The following is an 8,152-nucleotide window of genomic DNA, read 5'->3' as shown; positions in this document are numbered from 1 at the left end:
GCACTTCATTGAGCATGAGGTCGCTCACACCAGGCAGAAGTACTGCCAGTGTGGCCTTTGCCAGAACAGTGTCCCTCAGAGTCCAGCTCACCTGCCACCAGGGGAGCACTCAGGTGGGAGGCCCCGTACATGTGGCCCATGTGGGAAAACCGTCAGCAGGAACTACGATCTCCTCACCCACCAGGGCGTAGACACTGCATGGAGTGTGGGTAGGGCTTCAGCCAGCGCTCCAACCTGGACACTCACAACCAACCCACACTGGGGAGAAACCCTTTGTTTGCTTCGACTGCAAGTAGATTTTCCACCAGAGTTCCCACGTGGCCCACCACGAAGCCATCCATGTGGAAGAGAGGACCTATAAGTGCAAAGGTTGCAGGAAATGCTTTGCCCTTGACTTAGAATTCCTGGAGCACCAGACAGCTCACCTGGAAAAGAGGCTCTGTTCCTATCTCTGGTGTGGGAAGAGATTCACCTGGCAATCCAACTTCATGGTTCACCTGAGACTAGACATTGGCAAAAAGCCCTTCAAGTGCTTTACCTGTGAAAAGAGCTACAGTCTGAACTCTCATCTTGTCATGCATGAGCTCACTCACACTAGGGAGAAGCCATGCCCCTGCTCACAGTGGGAAAAACTTCTGCAGGAATTCTGACCTCCTCACTGGAGAGAGACCTGGTGGCTGTGCTCACTGTGGGAAATGGTTCCTGAGGAATCCCTACCTGAACCTCCACAAGAAGATTCACATTTGAGGGAATCCTTCCCTCGGAATTCCTGAACCAGGCCATCAGCGCCCTCATAGGAATGCATGTTCACACTCATTTTTGGCAAGGTATGCATTCACAGAGATGGGGGATAGACAATAATGTTGTAATAACAGCTTCCTGGGTACAGCTGCTCTTATTATTTTAAGCTACTTTCTAAGAACATTGGAAATTCCAACTCTCCCACCACGCAAGAGGCTATAAGAGCAGGAGAAGCTTTAGTAGGAACTCTGATCTCATCACACATTGGTGAGTCCCCACTGGCAAGAAACCCTGTGCCTGCCCATTTCAGATATCTGGTGTATTATTCAGCCAATGGGGTGCTGATGCAAAATACCAGAAATCTGTTGGCTCTCATAAAGGGTATTTATTTGGGGTAGGAGCTTACAGATACCAGGCTATAAAGCATAAATTACCTCCCTCACCTAAGTCTATTGTCACGTGTTGGAGCAAGATGGCTGCCGACGTCTGCAAGGGTTCAGGCATCCTGGGTTCCTCTCTTCCTTTACTCTTTCCTCTGTGAGCTTACTTCCTGGGGCTCCATCTTAAGACTTCAGCATCAAACACCAACATCAAAACTCCAACATTAAAAAACCCTCCAGGAAGCGGACTTGGCCCAGTGGTTAGGGCGCCCGTCTACCACATGGGAGGTCCGTGGTTCAAACCCCAGGCCTCCTTGACCCATGTGGAGCTGGCCCATGTGCAGCCCTAATGCGCGCAAGGAGTGCCATGCCATGCGCAAGGAGTGTGCTCCATAAGGAGAGCTGCCCCGCGCGAAAAAAGTGCAGCCTGCCCAGGAGTGGCACTGCACACATGGAGGAGAGCTGACACAGCAAGATGGCGCAACAAAGAGAGACACAGATTCCGGGTGCTGCTGACAAGAATCCAAGTGGACACAGAAGAACACACACAGCAAATGGTCACAGAGAGCAGACGTTTGGGGGGGGGAAGGGAAGAGAAATAAATAAAAATTAAAAAAAAAAAAAAGATTCAGAGGGTCCCTTGCCAGGCGCGGGGGTGGTCCAGCAGTGGACCAGCAGCTCCTTGTGGGCGGGGAGAGGTACCAGGTCATCTCTGAATCCTCAGTGCTGGTTAGAATTGGTGCTCAAGTAAATACTTGTTGAATGGAGGAAAGGACAGATGAAAAAGTGAATGCATGAATACCATGTTGAAACGGAAATAACCCTGCCGGCTAAAAGATTTGAAACATGATAGCCAAGTTTTTTTGCCAGTTCCACTGAAGTAAATACCTCCGGGGCACAGGCAAGCCCCAGTTTTCAAGCTAAACAAAAGAACAGGCTGGCTATGGCCAGAGGATTCCAAAAGCTACTGTCAGAACCTGAAGCCCCCTGGGGAAATCCAGGCCCGAACAAGGAGGCCTGTTTTGTTGCTTTTTCCTTGCCCCTCACCCTAAGCACAGAAGGCTGCCCCCACGCAAAGAACTCAGACGCCTTTTGCTCACGTACAATCAATTTGTGTATACATATTTTTACACAATTCAATGAACTGTAGTATATTTACAGAGTTGTACAGCCATCACCACAATCCGATACAACCTGCATCTTAATTCCTTAAACTTTGCAGGTGAGGGGGGTGGAGGGGGGTGGAGAATGGGTTCCTCAGAGCCCTCGTCCCAAGTTTAAGAAATGTAAGCCAGGGAGGCATCCTGGCCTCCGACCCCATCCACACAAGCCAAAGTTTCAAATGCTGTCTCTCCCACGTGTTCCCTGGGTCATCCTGGTCCTCCCTGCAAACCGCACCTCACCTTCCTCAACTGTGGCAGCTGTCACAGGCACCTGGGGGCATTGGGGTTCCGCTCACAAGAGGCCCACAAATCCAGAAGCCCCCAGCACTGGGTGCGGTCTGAACTAATAGTATTTGTAGTTATACAAACATAAGAACATTTATATTTATACATGTAAATGTAGCTTTTTTTCATAGTGTTGATAGAGTCCACAAAGCAGTGGGACCTTAAAATGCCGTCCTCATACTGGAAAAAGTTTGCAAATGACTGAGCAGCAGCACACACCCCTATGAAAACAGAGGGGGCGATCATCTCTTCACCAATGCTAGAGTTTCACAATCTCAAATTACAAATAAACTCAGCTGATATTTGTCCTTACTACTTAATTATGCCTGGGGGAAGGGGCCTCAGACCAAGCACTCTAAAAGTCATCATCTTCGCTAGCAATTTTCCAGCGTCCAAATGACGGCGAGCCAACAGTTCAAATACAAGTCAGAGATTAGCTAATTCAACCTAGTTATCCAGTAGGGTCATCAGAGAACTGCAGTGCCCCAAACCCCACCTCCATGGGGCATTTTCTTACACTTCTTCTACAGCCTCCAGGAGCTAACAATCGCCGCTAATGCTTGGTAAGCATTTGCTAAGTACACAGGGTTGCGCCTTCACTGTGCTACTTCAGTGTTTGCAAAGACACCCTTACATCTATGTCTATATCATGACCCAATGTTTTAGACAAATAAACCGAGGCTGGGAGGTGCGGGGCCTCGCCCAAGGACTCGCTGCTGAGGCAGGAGCCAAGAGGAACTCAGGCCGGCTCCAGGGCGGCGTTCCCGACCAGCCCCACCGCAAGCCTGGGCACCGGCCAGGTATTCGAGCCCTGCTGTTTTTCAGAAGACTCTGATCTTGTCCTGAGACCCAGCTGGAGGCCATAACGGCCCCCCCACCCCACCTGGTTAACTACTGAGGCACAGCTTGAAGATCTGTTTGACACACAGGTGCTCAATACGTATCTGATGAATGAATGAAGGGATGGATTGAAGTTGTTCTTCATCAGCCACCCAACCAGATTCTTGCTAGACCCACAACATGGAGTTCTGCTGCTCCGATCCTTTTCAGATCCTTGGCTTGGGAATGGAGGTGGCTCCAGTGGTTGCATGCCTGCTTCTTACACAGGAGGTCCTAGGTTCAGTTCCCGGTGCCTCCTAAACAAACAACAAGCAAAACTGTTCGAGAAAATACGGCGCTTACTGGGACACAGAGACTGATGTGACTATAGATAAGAAAGAATTTATTGAGAAGCTCTCCCAACAGAGGGGTCTGAAGAACAGACTTCAGCCCCCCCACCAGCATGGTGGGGGTCTGAAGAGAGACTTTAGCCCACTCCTGGAAGGGGAGGACTTGAGTTTATACAGAACTTTCCTAGGCGGGGAAATGATAGTTGGTGGGAGGGGCGCGAGGGTCCGAGTGAAGTGCAGGGGCCAATGGGAAGCCCTAGAGGTGGAACTTTTCCTGACAGTGACTGGAGGAGAGTGGGTTGGGAGTTATGGTTTCTTGGAATGCTGCAGGAGCAGATGTTTCTTTATTCTGTAGGAATTTTAGCTCCCTCTGATATGTAGGTAGGGAAGGTTTCCATTTCCCTTTACTCCCGTCTCTAGGTGGTTTCTTTATTTAACCTGTGGGGAAGTGCCGTGCCCTTATGCATGTAGGCTTATGGGGAATGGGGTTAGCCTTTTCCCAGTGCATATCAGGGGAAACTGAGCTACAGCTTGTTAATTATTGCAAACCTCTAACAAAAACAAACAAGAAAACCAACTCAGGGAAGCCAATGTGGCTCCGTGGTTGAGCGGCGGATTCCCACATACAAGGTCCCAGGTTCAACCCTCAGTCCCCAGTACCTAAAAAACAAGCAAACAACAAAAAAAAATACTTGACTCGGACAGTAATATTCATGCAGGATGGCCCACAAGACATCTGCTCCTCTCAGCCTCGCCACTGGCGGCATTTGGGGCAGGATAGTTCTCTGTGGCAGGGGCTGTGCTGAGCATTGTAGGATGCTTAGCAGCATGCCGGAGTTCCAGCCACTAGATGCCAGCAGCACTGCCACCTCCCCCAACTGTGACGACCAAACGTCTCCAGATATTGCCCAATATCCCCTGAGGGGCGCAATTGTCCCTGGTTGACAACCCCTGCTTTAGAGCAAAATGTCTCAAATTTTACTGAGCATCAGAATTAGCCAAGTAGCTTGTTAAAAATGTAGCTTGGGGGTGGGGAGTAGGGTATATGGGAACCTCCTATATTTTTTTAATGTAACATTTTGTGTGACCTATGTATCTTTAAAAAAAAAGATAATAAAAAAAAGTCATGGGAAACGGACTTTGGCCCAGTGGTTAGGGCGTCCGTCTACCACATGGGAGGTCTGCGGTTCAAGCCCCGGGCCTCCTTGACCCGTGTGGAGCTGGCCATGCGCAGTGCTGATGCGCGCAAGGAGTGCCCTGCCACTCAGGGGTGTCCCCCGCGTAGGGGAGCCCCACGCGCAAGGAGTGCACCCATAAGGAGAGCCGCCCAGCGCGAAGGAGGGAGCAGCCTGCCGAGGAATGGTGCCGCCCACACTTCCCATGCCGCTGACAACAACAGAAGCGGACAAAGAAACAAGATGCAGCGAAAAGACACAGAAAACAGACAACCGGGGGAGGGGAGGGGAATTAAATAAATAAAAATAAATCTTAAAAAAAAAAAAAAAGTCATAAGGCCGGGGAGTGGTGCAGCTCAAGTGGCTGAGTGCCTGCTTCCCATGTATGAGGTCCTAGGTTCAATCTCCAGTACCTTCTAAAAATAAACAAATGAAAAAAACAAGTCTTATTAGGGAGTGGATATAGCTCAATGGTTGAGTACCTACTTCTCATATATGAGGGCCCCGGGGCCTCCTTAAAAAAAAAAAGTCAAAGGACATTGATTGTACTCTGGATGGACTGTATGATGTGTGAATAAAATTGCTTTAAAAAAAAAAAAAGTAGCTTGGGAAGCAGCTGTGGCTCAAGCAATTGCGCTCCCATTTACCACACAGAGAACTTGGGTTCGGTTCCCCGTGCCTCTGGGAGAAGACAAGCACTCACTAGTCTGGGCTGCCTGCTTCAAACCCCAACTTTGCCAATTTCTCCATGCCTGACTTTTGGAAAGTGACCAACTTACCCTTTCTGAGACTCAGTATCCTTCTCTGTAAAATGGGGATAAATACTCCTTGTGCCCCCAAAGGATACTTACTAGGCTTAAGTAAGACAGAGCATGTAAGATACTTCACTTTGGGGTGGAACACATAAATGCTCAGTAAATGTGAGGGCCTTTCTCTTTCTTTTCTTTTTTTTTTTAAAAGATTTATTTTTTCTTTCTTTCTCTCCCCTCCCCCACCCCTCCCACCATTGTCTGTGTCCATTTACTGTGTGTTCTTCTGTGTCGCTTGTATTCTTGTCAGCGGCATCTGTCTCTCTATGTTGCGACATCTTACTGTGTCAGCTCTCCTGTGTGCAGTGCCATTCCTGGGCAGGCTGCGCTTTTTTTGCACTGGGCGGCTCTCCTTACAGGGCGCACTCCTTGTACATGGGGCTCCCCTACGTGGGGGACACCCCTGTGTGGCAGGGCACTCTTTGCACACATCCAGCACTGCACATGGGCCAGCTCATCACCTGGGTCAGGAAGCCCTGGGTTTGAACCTTGGACCTCCCATGTGGTAGGTGGACGCCCTATCCGTTGAGCCAAATCAACTTCCCTGAGGGTCTTTTTTCATTGACAGGAAGGAAGAGGGATAAAGCATGTTGCATGATACTGTGAAATCGCTCCTTGGAGAGTGCAGTTCTGTCTGGGTTCCATTATTAGATTTTAGGCAGATGAGTGGATAGATCAATTAACAGGGAGACAGGTGATCTCCAGTATTTACACCTTGAACCACCCAGCACTGGAAACTTTGTCTGCCTCATTCCTAGAGGCAGCAAGTCAAATGAGAAGCCGGGGATCAACAACTTTCCCAAGTATGAAGATTCCTACGAGGGAGCACTGCCTCCAGAACGAAGCAGCTTGGAGAAAGGCTGCAGCAGGCAGGAAGAAGGGGAGATTGGAGGAAAACCAGGCAAGTGGGAAGAAATCTGCTAAAGCCTTCTGCTTCCGGTCGGCCCAGACATCACCCAAAACATGGATGAGATTCACGTACTCCTCTTGGGAAAAGTAAATAGCCAGATTCTCACACACTATCAGTCCCTAAGACAGTACAAGGCTCTCTCCTCCGTCTTCAGACCATCACCTGCTCTTGACCTGGGGTCACCTGTTCAAATGCCCACAGAGGCTGGGGTGGTGGTGGTGGTGGTAGAAGCAAGGCTGGGTTTCAACACACTCTTCATATGCTGGGAAGACATTCTGGGATATTCTTGCTTTCCACAAATATATGCGCTCTCTCCCATTTTTCTTAAAACACGTCTTTCTCTTGGTCACTCTTTTGTATTAAGATTTTTCAAAATGACGTGAGTAATGTAGAAATTTTCTCTATCACAGGAAAACAAGTGACACATGGTGCCAAACGGCAGCTCAGGGGAGGCCTCAGTGCCAAGAAAACAGCAAGTCAGGGGGCACACCCCTTCTCTAAAGGGGCTACTCCTGTGGGGACGCAGGCCCTACACTCCAGCCAATCAGACTGCTCCAGAGAAGTCTGGAATCTGGATTTTTAGGTGAAAACTCCCAATTTTGAGTTCAGACTCAAAATGGTTTTAAATACTGTGTGAGGAAAGCAGACTTGGCCCAGTGGTTAGGGCATCCATCTACCACATGGGAAGTCCATGGTTCAAACCCTGGGCCTCCTTGACCCGTGTGGAGCTGGCCCATGCACAGTGCTGATGCGCGCAAGGAGTGCCCTGCCACCGGGTGTCCCCCGCGTAGGGGAGCCCCACACGCAAGGAGCGCGCCCCGTAAGGAGAGCCGCCCAGCGCGAAAGAAAAGTGCAGCCTGTCCAGAAATGGCGCCACACACACAGAGAGCCGACATAACAAGATGATGCAACAAAAAGAAATACAGATTCCCATGCCGCTGACAACAACAGAAGTAGACAAAGAACTCGCAGCAAATGGACACAGAGAAGGCCCAAGGCCAAGCGAGACAAGGGGCGGCACCCGGCGGTCCGAGACTCAGCTTAGCCCCAGGGGCTGCGACACGCGGAGGACCTCCCGGAGCCCCAGCCTCCGCACCCACGCACACAGTAGGTGCACAATCCACGTCGGGGGCCGGAGGGCCGGCCGGTCCTCACCCGCGCGCCAGGCTCGGATCGCGGAAACCCGCCGCCCCCATCGCACTCGCCTTCCCGCGAGCGCGCCGCGCCCGCCGCGCCCGCCGCGCCCGCCGCGCCCGCCGCGCCCGCCGCGCCCGCCGCGCCCGCCGCGCCCGCCGCGCCCGCCGCGCCCGCCGCGCCCGCCGCGCCCGCCGCGCCCGCCGGAAGCGGAAGTCGCAACCGCCGCATCCGGGGTTCTAACCGGTTCCACACTTCCCAGAGTGCCCCGCGCGGCGCCCAGACGGCCGGTGCCTGGGAGCTTCGGGAGCGCGCCTCGCCGCCTTGGGGGTCTCCGAGGAGACTTAGGAGTAGCTCTGGCCAGGGGCTCGGATACGGGGGCTTCA

The sequence above is a fragment of the Dasypus novemcinctus genome, chromosome 23 (genome assembly GCF_030445035.2).
Source record: "Dasypus novemcinctus isolate mDasNov1 chromosome 23, mDasNov1.1.hap2, whole genome shotgun sequence".
Lineage (NCBI taxonomy): Eukaryota > Metazoa > Chordata > Mammalia > Cingulata > Dasypodidae > Dasypus > Dasypus novemcinctus.
Note: the sequence above shows the minus strand (reverse complement) of the source record.